General features: G+C 46.8%; 1 long non-coding RNA gene across 2 annotated transcripts in view; it reads left to right on the top strand.

The window, feature by feature from the left end:
• The window catches only part of LOC311604645, a 56,070-nt gene that overhangs the window by 30,559 nt on the left and 11,783 nt on the right, over positions 1-13,728 (top strand). The window contains exon 1 of one of the 2 annotated variants that reach the window (XR_014781601.1): positions 2,180-2,304. The exons of the other annotated variant lie outside the window; for it this stretch is intronic. This is a non-coding gene — a long non-coding RNA (uncharacterized lncRNA). Of the gene's footprint in view, positions 1-2,179; positions 2,305-13,728 lie in introns of those variants that run through there. 2 annotated transcript variants of the gene reach the window in all.

The raw sequence follows: 13,728 nt of genomic DNA, 5'->3' as shown, positions 1-13,728 counted from the left end.
CTGATCTATATGCACCCTCGCTCTCTGGTTAATTTCTCTATACATTTAAAAACCACAGTTGATCCTCATAAACGTACTAGGACACATAAGCAGGGTCTGTGCTTAGGAGTCTCCCTGCTTTCATTGCGATGGGGTTTCTACCCAAGCAGGGGGCACTGAGGCAAGGAAAGAGTTTCCTCCTAATTTTTGAGCAGTGAGGAGATGCAGAAAAACTTGATTTTCCACCAGAATCTAATTCACACCAGTGCCTATGATGCTAAGCCAAGCTCAATGCCCCAGGTTCATTTTCTGTGAAGTTTGCTTTCACTCTAGGAAAACCCAAAGACTCCATGACACTGGTAACGGAGATGGCATCAATGACAGGGGTGTGACCAAACAGTGCAGTGGCATCTTAAGGAACAGAAAGGTTGCCTCCTTCACATCCCTCTCTGAGAGAAGGATTGTTTTGCTCTATTTGCGCTGTCCATTCATTTGTATCAAACGAGGACAGTAATGGGTGTGGAAGCCCTTGGTAGAGCACAGAGTGGATGCTACTGCTGTAAGCAATGGCTGCTTTCCTTTCATAAGGTGAGCCATAGCTTGTTAAAGTGTCTTTTGGCTAGGAAGTTGGAAAGGGTTCTGTGTGCACCCTGGACAACAGACTCTGCACCATTTAATCAATGAATCTGTTTTTAAGGAAGGAAGGTTGGCCAGCCAGTGAGGGTGGCTCTTACTGCTCAGAGGGGGTAACAATGAGCGATCCTCAGAGATCTTCCTGGTGTCTTCCTGAGGGACCCTACCTTAAGATCTGGAGAATTCCTTGGGGACAGAAGAGGCTCCTATCTACTAAAATAGCCTTCTAAAGTGTATATAGATCAAAGAATACAGTGGGGCACTGTGGAAGCCAGGCCAGTTGTCTGCCCCATAAATACATGCTCCTAATTGACACCGTGCCTATGCATCATAGGGGCCTTTGATATTTTCCTGACCAATTGGAGAAATAGCAAGTCAAACATCAATCATAAACAGATACTTTCTGCTTAGAAAGAAAAAGAATTAAAAAAAAAACACCGTGTGGTTATACAGAACGCCAGTGTTTTGTGATGTTTGGTTGGTAACAGGTGTCCAGTGTGAACGAACAGATGCTTCTAAAAAAAGAAAAAATGAAAATATAAAAAATGAAAACAAGTCAAGTAGCATGGCTCACATCTGCAATCCCAGTACTCAGAAAGGCTGAGGCAGGGGGATTGGTATGAGTTTGAAGCAAGGTGAGGCTATGTTTTGAGTTTGAGGCTAGCCTATGCTTACATAAGTATATATCATGGCCTTCCATAGGACCCATCTCTCAAAAGCAGACTAGTCTTCTCTGATGGTAGAATTTTACCTCCCATTTGATACTGGCACAGGACCAAGTAACTAGTTGGTGGTTTCAATTGGTTTGAGCTATTTCCATGCTCCTGAAAGACCAACTTAGTTAGCGACGCATTTGCACTCAATAAGTAGAGATGTCTATAGCAAATCTAGTGGGAGTGTCTTATTCATATCATTTCTGAAGCTGGTGATGAAAGCCAGTGAGGCTAGAGGGCTGACTCAGGTTCTTTCCCCCCCATCCCCAACCCCGTTCGTTCTCTTGCTCTGTGTGCTTGTGGTGTGTCTCTGGTGTGTGTGTATGTGTGAGAGAGGGGGCGTGGTGGGACTGGCCAGCAAGCTCCAGGGACCCTCCTGTCTCTGCCTGCTAGAGTAGGTGTTATAAGCTTATGCCACCACACCCAGCTCCCCCACTCCCCCCCCCCCCCCCCCCGCCCAAACAAAACAAAACAAAAAACTGATTACACTGTGTAGCTATGGCTGTTCTAGAACTCACTGTGTAGACCAGGCTGGCCTTGAACCCACAAAGAGCCACCTGCCAAATGCACCCCTGCCAGTTCTGGAGATCTAACTCAGGCCTTCAAGCTTGCATGGCAAGTGTTTTACAGGTTGAGCTATCTTCCCTGGCCCACAGTTTTTTTCTTGAGTTCACTCCCTGAGTCTCTATCATATTAAACTAGGCATAAATGCCCACACTGTAAACTAGGATGTGGTGAGGGGAGCTTACATAATGAAACGTGCAGACACTAGGACCCAGCACAGAATGCTAAGTAGCAATGGAAAGAGGCCACTGCTCTGAGCTAAGCTCACTCCCTAGGCCTCCTGCAAACCAGGCTATAGATTAAAATGGAGTCACTCATGCCCAAGGCCCTTGTCGTCAAGTGGAAACTAAGCTGTTTATCTGACCTCTCAAGAAACCAGGAGAAACGAGAGATAAGAGCCAAACGCCCCAAACAGGTCAGTTTCAACCTGAATGCTAATGAAGTTTCATTGGTTTTAATTTTAATCCATATACAAAGAAGTGGCCTGAAGTAACCCATTATCCAGCCTCTTTGTTCTTGTTGTTCTGTCCCCTTGTCCCCACCTCATAAGGGAGAGAGACTGAAATGATCTGCTTTTGTCCCTCATTCTGTATTTCTGTCTTTATTTCATGCTTTTTTTTTTTTTTTTTTTTTTTTGATTCTGAAGTTAAACCCAGAGCCAGTTAAGATGCTTAAATTCCGTTGTAAAGTTGTCCTGGGACAATAGAAAGTATTCAAATACTTGACGTCATTGTGTGGATGTTGGATGTGTGGGTTTTGTTGTTGTTGATATTTTTGTTTTTTATGGTCAGCATCTGCAGTTCGGTGAAGCCCTGGCAAAAAAAACTCTGAGAGACGGATGGTGGTGCCAGCCATTGAAGGGTTCACCCAGTTTGCCACAGGAAAAGGGCAGGCTAGTTAAGATGCCTACCAAATGTCTACCTCACCTTCCTGACAGAGAGAAAATAGGTCCTAAGACTTTTACCATGTGAGCCGGATGTGAGGGATGGCCACACCTGTCTGCAGGACCGAGTTCTCTTTTGTTCTCCCAGTTTGACCAGTGCCTTGTCAATGTCTGTCACAGCAAATGCAGCAAGGTGTCTGCTCCAAATTTCACGGTATTCTAATTATAGGGTTTGCCATAGTTCAGCCCCAGGTGTTAAAAATTTGGGCCTTTTTTTAGCTGGGAGAGGTGTCGCATGCATGTAATGCCAGCACTTAGGGAGGCAGAGGCAGGCCCTGTGAATTGGGGGCCAGCCTGGTCTACAAAGTGAATCCAGGACAACCAAGGCTACACAGAGAGACTGTCTTGAAAAACTTTAAAAAAAAAAAAAAGCCCTTTTATCACAGGTTTTGTACACCAAAAACAATTAAAGAGACAGGGCCTAGTAGGGGATTTTAGCTCTGCCCCTGGACGCAGGTATCTGTGTTCTGACTTTCTCTGCCCATCTCTTTTGTTCCCAGTGTGTGTTCCCTATGCATCCCATTATCCCGTTTCATTGCTAACCCAAAGGACAGCAGGGCTGCCCTTCACTGTAGATTAGCCTTGGAACTACTGGTCCAAAGCGAACCATCCCTCTGTTTAAACTGCTTTTCCTAAGGCAGTGGTTCTCAACCTGTGAGTCAGGACACCTTTGGGGGTCAAATGACCCTTCCACAGGGGTCACCTAAGACGGGTTGATAAGCACAGATGTTTACATTCGATTTGTAACAGTAGCAAAATGGCTGTTATGAAGTAGCCACAAAAATAATTTTATGGCATCATGTCACTACGGCATCAGGAACTGTAATAAAGGGTCACAGCATGTGGAAGGTTAAGAACCATCATCCTAGGGTGTGTATTACAGTAATAAAAAATGACTAGCAGAGGCTCAGTGTTGGAGATTGGGGGTGGTACACAACACACACACACACACACACACACACACACACACACACACACACACTTTTCCCTATCCTTGAAAAATTAGCTTTTTCAACCACTGCTGTGATAGAACCCACAGCACACCAAAAACAACTGAAGACTTCCTGTGTCAAATTGCCAGGAGGTTCAGCAAGATGGGTCAGGCAGGCAAACACTCAAAACTAACCCTCTTCAGGCTACAAGAAGCAACTTAATGCCAATTTCTGTAGGGGAATAATTTTATTCAACCTCATAGATAAGTCCTGATACAACTGTTTCGGGTTTGTTTCAATCCTTTTCCTCTATTAAACTTGATCCCTAAGGCTCAACACTGGATCCTTTTCTCAGGTTGTACTCTTCCAGGGCTCTTGTGGCATAATGTGACCTTGGTAATAAAAGGCTACTTAGCCGTGTGTGGAGGAGCCAGTGGCTCACTCACCTGACAATGACCCGGCTGTTTTCACCATTGCTCCCCTGAGATGGCTATGCTTAAACTTTGCATCTCTGAACAGTATCTTGCTCTCAGCTGCCCTCTAGTGGTCAGAACACAGATATTTCCCCCAATAGCGCTTTCCTAAAGAACAAAATAATGACCCACATTCATAAGTAATCTCTGGGTAATGCTGGCCTAGGTCTATTAGCCTAGGTAGACATTATACTAGAAAACTTTATTCCATAGTGCTCTGTTTTGAAGACATGTTTGCTTTACCCTCCTTTTGATTATATTTATTTATTTGGTATCCATGTGTGTTTGGTATGCACATGCCATGTTGCAGGTAGGGAGGTCACAGAACAAATTAGTTATTTTCCCCCTTCCACTCTGTGAATCCTGGAAATCAAGCCCAGGTCACCAGGTTTGGCAGCAAGCAAGTGCTTTTATCTGTTGACACATCTCACTAGTCCACAAACTTTTTTAAAAGTTCTTTTTGTTTTTGTTTTGTTTTTGGAACAGGGTCTCACATATATAGTAGTAGATAGCCTGGGATACACTATGTAGACCAAGATCACCTTGAAGTCATGGCTGTCCTCCTGCCTCTGTCTCCTGAGTGCCGAGATTACAGGACACACACCCACATGTCAAGCAAGATGGCTTCTCGTTATTCCTTACCTCCTCACCCTGCCCCGTTCCTCTCTAACACTCACCCGTTCTGGCTGCGGTTGCCCTTATCTGTAATCCTGACTACAAGGTGCTATAGTTTGAATCATGGATGTCCTCTAAAGGCTCATGTGTCCAAGGCTTCCTCACCAGCCTACAGTGCTAATAGGAGATATTGGGTCTCTTAGGACCCTAGACCCTAGGAAGGGAGGGAGTCAAGCTATCAATGCTGTACTGCTGATAACATATTGGCACTCTGTCCCCTTTCCTCCTCTCTGATTCCCAGCTGTCATGGGGTGAGCAGCTCACACTCCACACCTTTTGCCACAGGCCCCAAAGCAATGGAGCCAATTAAACATGGACTTTTGAAATGTCTGAAACTATGAGTCAAAATACACCTTCCTTCCCTGGAGTTGATGGTCTCAGGGTGCTTTGTCACCATGCTGGAACACTAACACCGAAGGTCAGCTTCTCTAGACCCTGGATGTCTGTTCCCTGCAGTGCTGAGGGGGAGCAGAAGACTGAGAAGCACACAGTCGGTGATGTGCGAATGCTATTTGAATGACGCTTGAATACCAAACCTAACTAAAACTTGGGTACTGTCCATGAGATTAGAAAGTAGTCTAGCCTTTTAGGGGTTAATGGTCTAGAATAATTGGACTTCGTGACTATCGCTTGTAGAAGAGGCTGTAGACATTTGCAATTTATAATTGCGGTGGGACCACACCAGGCATCCATACTTATCATCAGTATTTGAGGGTCTGTCTATGGAAGGAAGACTGTATCTATTCAGTTTTCATCCAAAGAATATACTAATTGGGATGGAAGATACAGGGCAGGAATTTTGGCCTGACAAGAATCAAGAATTCCAGACTCATTTGAAGTAGTTTTGAACACTACCAGAACTCTCTCTCTCTCTTTCTCTCTCTCTCTCTCTCTCTCTCTCTCTCTCTCTCTCTCTCTCTCTTTCTCTCTTTCTCTCCTCTCTCCATCTCTCTCTATTCACATCTTGCTGTCAGGAAATGGGGGTCACCACAAACTATCAATTACAATGATCCCTATGATAGCTCATCTTCATTGTCAACTAGGCTGGACTTAGAATCACCCAGGAAATAAACTATTGGTGTATCCGTAAGGATGTTTCCATAGAAGTGTGACTGAGAGGGAAAGACCACCTGGAATGTCAATATTGCCACCCCATGGGCCAAGGTCCCAGGCTAAGCAAAAGCTGGAAAGCAAGCTGAGCATCAACATTCCTGTCCCCGTGCTTCCTGACTGTGGACCCAATATGAGCAGACACTTCATGATCCTGTCATTATTCTGCCGTTCCATCATGATGGACTGTATGCATTCAAACCATGAGCCAAGATAAAGTCTTTCCTAGGTTAAACCATGTCCGGTTAGAGATTCACTCATATAAATGAGAAAGTAGAGAATACACCACAGACTTGGATGCTTTGAGAATCTTATCCTCCGGAGACTCTTCCCAGAGGTCCTGAATCAGAATCCTGGGGGGATAGCCCAGGGACCCCTATTTTATAACAAGCTCCTGGAGGTCCAGAGGTAGCCCAGCTGTGAACAGGTCCCTGCCTGGGGTTCAGAGCAGTACTGGGCTGATTGATGAGAACCTTCTGCACACAGGGCCCCATGGTTCCAGATGATCATAGAAGGTCCTCTCCTGATAAAGACAATAGTAGTTGGCGTCGTCTTTGCTGAATCTATTACCAAACTAGAAAACCAAATGAGGGTCAGGTTGGTAGTCAGTCAGGTGTAAGAAAATATGGAGGAAAATGCCATACTTTCCCATCTCTCCAAGGGCAGATAGATGGTTTAGTCTTCAAATTGCCATGTGCAAATAACTAACCTCAGAAAGTCGTGTGCTGTGGTTGGCCTAGTGTGCTGTAGCTGGCCTGGCATGATGCTCTCTGTATATCTCATTCCCAGTGTTCAAGGTCTTAAGCAGAAGCCCACATAACCACTGGCTTCTATAAGGAGGACTAGCAATCGAAAACTGCAGGTATTGAGCCCTGTTGGGCAAATAGAAAGTTTTATGGTCATTCTGTTTCATCCCACGCCACCCTAATACTTTATGTTCCAGGCTTTTCTGTACACTGTTGTATACTATTTTCATGAGTTTGTTTATTTCATTTGAACTATATAGTCATGGGTGGCCTTGAACTTGTGGTGTTCCACCTGTCCTGGCCTTCATAGTGCTGGGACTATAGGGATGGTCACTACACCCGGGTCCTGAGCACTAGTTTAGGCTTGTGGGCCAGTGGGTGGCAGTTAACATGGGGGAAGGAAAGGAACTAAGATATTTGTTCACCCTTCTCCAAGGCAAACACACACACACACACACACACACACACACACACACACACACACAATACTTGGACAAGAGAGAGTGGAGAATTCTTACTTGATCCATCCTCAGAAAGGCAAATTAAATTGTAATAAGGTTATCCACTGAATGTAGAATCAAGGTGTGAACACACAGGTGGATCCTTTATGGTCCCCACTCTCAAGGTGTGAACACATAGTTGGATCCTTTATGGCCCCCACTCTCAAAGTGTGAACACAGAGGTGGATCCTTTATGGCCCCCACTCTCAAAGTGTGAACACAGAGGTGGATCCTTTATGGCCCCCACTCTCAAAGTGTGAACACAGAGGTGGATCCTTTATGGCCTCCACTCTCAAGGTGTGAACACATATTGGATCCTTTATGGCTCCCACTCTCAAGGAGCTTGAGTAGAGATGTGCTGAGGTGGATAATCGCCTTAAACATGACAAGTGTTGCATCAGTGGTTCTCTCAGTGGCAGAGGAATAAACAGAGGGCTGTGTTTCAGCTGCCCCTCCCCCCATTCACCCAGTGGATGTGATGTTCTTGTGGCCCAATGCCTGCTCACGCCTGTCATTAATTTGCATGGGCCAATAGGCACAGTTGTTTTTGCTCATATGTTTATTTTGAACTGGGTGAAGAAGGAAGGGCTTCTCTACCAGTCTTAGGATAATGAGGAAAAAAAAATAACATGGACAGTGTACATGTCACCTTCTGCCCCTCGCCTGAGAGCCTGAATCCACCAAAGAGGATTGATTAGGTCAGGAGGTGACATAAGCTCTCTAAAGTCCATAGAGTGCTATTTGATGTCTAGGGTGATGTGTGAAAGAAGAGCCCCTCCCTGCACACCCCACCCCCAGGTTCCATGACACACCAAATAGCCCGGGGAAGCAGGAGGAAGGAGGGAGGGGCCAGCTCTGTCTTATTGTGTTTATATTAATTTCAGTGTTTCTTTTTAAGTACCAGCACGTGTTTGACAGGAGAGAGAGGCCTCTGTTTCCCCTGGTCCTTCTTGTTGTCATTGTATCTGGATGTGGGGTGTGTGGAGAAAGGATGCGGAGAGTGCTGGGCTGCATCCCAATAGTGCAGGACAAGCAGCGGAGCTCAGATATGGACCATGAGACTTGTGGGATAGAGAAAAAGGAAGGGACTCAAAGGCAGGGCTTGAGTTGGTTCTCCTGGGAGCCTTCAAATGCAGAGGTGTGACAGTGACATGCCATCCTAGTCTGTGTGCTGCTATCAGGAAGGGGACGATTCTTTGAAGCAAAGGTGAAAGAAACACATCACTCTAAGCTGCTTCTCAGTATGAAGTATTGGAAAGCGATGGCCTGGGAACCCAGGCTCCACCTTTGACTCACATCCAACGGTGCGCCTGTTCTGGATCAGGGTTCCCGGCTCCCCTATTCTCCGAGGGATCTCGGCCTGCCCTCTCTACTGTGAGGTACTTCCCTTGCATGTAGGCCTTAAGAGATGATCCTCTGTACAGATCGGATGTCCGTCTCCTGCCGGTTTTGTTTCCTGGGTCTGGGGTGGGGAACAGAGTTAAGGATGTAGATGTGAACTCTGATGGCTAGCTGCCTTCCTCACACAAGACTACACACACACACACACACACACACACACACACACACACACACACACACACACACAAATGACAGAAGTAAAGGGACTTTATTGTGGTAAAGCAAAACTGCAGCTCTTTACCTACACAGTCAGCTGGGGGACAGCTCTGCCATCCAATTAGAGCGACATCCCCACGTCTGCTCAGGTACCCTCCTTCCTGCTGTTCAGCACCTGCTCTGGGGAGCCTGGGGACTTCGAAGCCTTGTGCTCAGGATCCTGCCGATCCAAGCTGTAGACCATGCTAATTGCTCTCACCTTAGGATCATCAACCTTTTATCCAGTGTGTGGAGGAATCACAGAGCCGCGTCAACACGCAAGCTGAATGCCAGCTCTCGAAGCTTGCCAAGAATCCGGAGCTCCGCGAAGATTAATTACTGGCACTCTCTCTGTGGTCTCTCCATCGGGCAGACATCTCTGTTGCTCTGGAAAGCTAATATAGATATTTCACAAAGGCCAACCTTTCCTCTGGTTGGAGGCCCTGCCAAGAATGTCTTCGACTGATAGGGGGCACTTCAGTGGGAGAGAGCACGGGGAGCTGCCAGCAAAAAGTAGGGGAGAAACAGGGCAGCACTGTGCCTGGAGAAGACAGCGCGTGGCCTCTGGGCCAGGCTGCTTAGAACACTCCTGTGTGGCCCTCCCACCTGGCGACACAGACAGGCCGAGAAGTGTGCTTGTTAACAGGCATGTGGTTAGCAACTTGAGCCTTATTTCATTGGACTCAAATTGATTTAAAAAAAAAAACACTGTATCAATTCAACAAAGACTTCAGCCCATTGGGAAGTAAAAGTAGGGCAGGCTTTGAATCAGTGAACGCTGACCAATATTCATGATGGCATAGGCGACGTATTTGGGCCTAACTAATTGGATGGGCTTCCTTCCTTTCTTCCTTCCCCTAGGATTTTGCTATGTAGCCAGGCTGACCCTGAACTCACTATGTAGCCCAGGCTGGCCTAGGGCATGCAGTAATATTTCTGATTCAACTTCCCAAATGCTAGGATTAAAGGTCCATCTCTGTTTTGTTTTAACACAGAACAGGCAGCATTGTCCTCCTGAGTTGTTTTAAGAACTTACTTGAAGAAACTGTTGAAAACAGCAGTTAAGTTTCCTAGATAAGCTCACAAGGCTTCCTTTTCCCCCCTTCTCTTCTCCGCTCTTTTCCCTTCCTCTCCTTCTCCCTTTCTCCCCCTTCTTCCTCTCTCTCTCTCTCTCTCTCTCTCTCTCTCTCTCTCTCTCTCTCCTTCTCTCTCTCTCCTTTCTCTCTTCTTCTCTCTCTCTTTCTCTCTCCCCTTCTCTCTCTCTCCTTCTCTCTCTCCTTTTCTCTTTCTCTCTCCTTCTCTCTCTCTTCTTCTCTCTCTCTCTCTCTCTCTCTCTCTCTCTCTCTCTCTCTCTCCTGCTCTCTCTCTCCTCTCTCTCTCTCTCTCCTCCCCCTTTGGTCCTGGCTCAAACTGGCCCAAAGCTGCACCCCAGAGCAAGTTCATTTGCCTACCAGAAACACATCCAGATTCTCTGTTCACCTCTGAACTTCAACAATGGTGGCCCAGCTGGCCTGATCCCACTGGCCTGGCACACATAGTTGAAAATGAATTAAGTGATCACATGTTCTCTGAGCATACATCCTGTCTCAGCCACCAGCCACTGGGTTTCAAGGTGAGGATGCTAAGACACACACATCAGAGGTCCTGCCGCTTAGTTGAATGAGCCAGCTCTTCTGAAATAGTACAGGGTGTCACGACCAGGGCCTGCTCGTGCTGCCGTGGGAGTGTAGACATCTCATGTCTGCAGAGATGCTGCTGGTTAGAAAGAGAAAACTGAAAGACGGGTGAGAAGACGAGTCCCAGGCAATTTGTTCTTTAGCGAATATAATTAATAAAGTGTTAGGTTTAAAAACCTTGTCTGAAAAACAACACAAACATACAAAAGATTTAGACTTCACTGCATCTGTGAAAGGCAAAAACTGTATATATTATCATGCGATGTGTTGAGCATACACTGACCACATAGCCTGTTCTGGCCTGCTCTCCACACCGAGAACAGTGAGTAAATCACGTTCTATAGTGTGCACCTTGCCTCCTTGTAGCAGCTCAGCGATCCTCACTTGGCTGATTTATGACTGTCCTCATTGCTGTGACCAAGAAGTGGCCTGACTGGGGAAAGCTTTGTTTCACCTCACAGCGCAGGGGTGCTTCCCTTGAGGTGGAGATGGCATGGCCCCAGCTCACAGTGCAGGGGTGCTTCCCCTGAGGTGGAGACAGCATGGCCCCAGCTCACAGCGCAGGGGTGCTTCCCTTGAGGTGGAGACAGCATGGCCCCAGCTCACAGCGCAGGGGTGCTTCCCCTGAGGTGGAGACAGCATGGCCCCAGCTCACAGCGCAGGGGTGCTTCCCTTGAGGTGGAGATGGCATGGCCCCAGCTCACAGCGCAGGGGTGCTTCCCTTGAGGTGGAGACGGCATGGCCCCAGCTCACAGCGCAGGGGTGCTTCCCTTGAGGTGGAGACGGCATGGCCCCAGCTCACAGCGCAGGGGTGCTTCCCCTGAGGTGGAGATGGCATGGCCCCAGCTCACAAGGCAGGGGTGCTTCCATCCTGGTGTACAAGGCATGGTAGCAGGGGATGCCTGTTCACAACCCAGGGAGTCAGGAAGCAGAAGAAGAGGGCATCTGGTGCTCAGCTGGCCATTTCTTGTTTCCCTTTGTGTTCAGTTCAAAGGGATGGTACCTTCCTGGATGCCCCACAAAGGTGTGCTGCACTAATGCCTTGGGCTGTCTTTATCTACTCATGATGACAGTCAAGACTAAGGATCGTACTTGGTATGACAATGGAGCTAGCTGGTGAGCTAGCATGACAACTTGTGTGAGTGAACTCAGGTTCCCACGCTGACCGATACCACCAGACAGAGAACACATCCCTTTGGTTCTTCTCAGCATTCCTCTGGTAGCTCAGCTACTTCTGATGGCAACAACACTAACACAACACATGTATGCGTTATCTTGTTCTGTGAGCGAATGTCTGACAAGAAGCAACTTCAGGGAGACAGGGCTCATTTGGGCTCGTCGGCTGAGGCAATAACGGTCTGTGGTGGTGAGGAAAGCATGGCCGCAGGAGCACGAGGCAGCTCATCACCTTGCGTCTGCACTCCGGAAGCAGAGAGTGGACAGGAAGTAGCGCCAGATGAGAAAACATCAAGGTCCATTATAGTGACTGGCTTTCTGCAGGGAGGCTCCTCCATCTACAGATCCCAACCTTCCAGAACAGCCCGTTGTCAGCTGAGCCCAAGCACCCAACACATGAGCCTCTGGAAGGAGTCTGGTGCTTGAGCACAAGTGTTGCACTAGATGTTTCAGAAGGTGAGACTTTGGCAGTGGAAAGAGTACACCCCAGGACGAGGGCTGATAGGGGCGGAAGAGGCCTTTCCGGGGACAAAGGAGCATTTCCCCGTAACCCTAACTAAGTTGGAAGGCGTCCCAATGACTAGCGTAAGCCACCCCTCCCTGGACCATGATAGCCAGTTCTGACTATGGTTGCCGTTATGAAAACTTATAGATTATATTTTCAGGACGCATCACTTTTATTTCAGTGGCTGAACTGGAGGTTCAGTTGGCATGGTTGGCTCACTTTGCTTTCGCTGGAACCCGTGGAAAGCAGGACACTGATAAACGAATGTTCAACAGCCGGCTGTCCAGTAGAAACACGCACATGTGTGTGCACGCACATAAATCTGTTGTCAGTCTAAGCTACATTAACAATGTGCAGCTTTACAAATAACTACAAAGAGCACGGTGCAGCATTCTTTATTGCAAATGCCACAGAACCAAGTGATGCTCAGAGCATGGGTTTGCTGATTTCTGCTGAACTGACTTGACAAAACCAGACTGTATGCAAACGCTTGGTTCTTTCCAACTCAGTAGACTTTGCTCAAGGTATTAACAAATCCATGGGCTTCCAACACAGCATTTGTGGATATTTTCATTTTGGCTGAACTAAATGGGAAAACGTGGCTATTTCATTCATTTCTCTACACAATGAGTTTTGCTACCCCAATAGTCCTGAGAGACTACTCCTCAGTATTTGGTACAGTTCATAACTTGGCAGGCACAGAAATACTTTCAGGTTTTATGATATGCTTTGAAATTTTCTGGCATACTGTTACGTTTAATCAGCCTTGTCAATATTGTCTCCATCATGTTAAGTCGAGAGAACAACAACAAAAAGTGGGTCCATATTTGCCAACCTCTGGGTATACATTTTCCTGCAAGGACTGACTTCATGCTACCCCTAGGCCATCAATGAACACAAGACAGGAAGTGACACAACAGCATGCTGCTATGTGCTGTTTCCACAATGCAAGTACAACAGGAGCAACTGGCCTCAAGCATATAAAGAGCATTGAGATGCCAGAAAGTATATAAAAAGAGAGATTTTGATGACACCTTACCCCTATTTGTAGTAATAATTCGATAGTTTTAAATGGTTTAATGATTTTGGTACTTTAATAATTTTAATATAACTTAATTTTAAAATGTAATAATGGCCATATTTAGTACAAAATTCTGAAAATGTCATAATCAGCCTTCATGAGCTGCTACAGATGGCCCCAACACACCCTCCACCTTGGTGGGAAAAAAAACCCCACTTCTTTGTATGTGCAAGTCTGCGCTCATATCACATCAGCAGGTGCTCAATCCATGCATGCCGAGTGAGTGAGGACATGTGGAGGCCCATCCATCGCTCTCGCCAATGATGCTCTTGTTTTCTCACATGCACTTTGCATAGTGTCAGTGCCTACTTATCCTTTCTGCTGTGGGATCTCCTACCTTCTTCTAAGGGCACAGCTCCAGCTTTCACACTAGGGCCTCCCACTTTGATCATGCCTCCTGTACATTAGAAGAACAACCCACAACAA

The sequence above is a fragment of the Acomys minous genome (genome assembly GCF_964271855.1).
Source record: "Acomys minous genome assembly, chromosome: 9".
Classification (NCBI taxonomy): Eukaryota; Metazoa; Chordata; class Mammalia; order Rodentia; family Muridae; genus Acomys; species Acomys minous.
The sequence above is the reverse complement of the archived record's forward strand: the minus strand, read 5'-3'. Positions and strand labels throughout refer to the sequence as shown.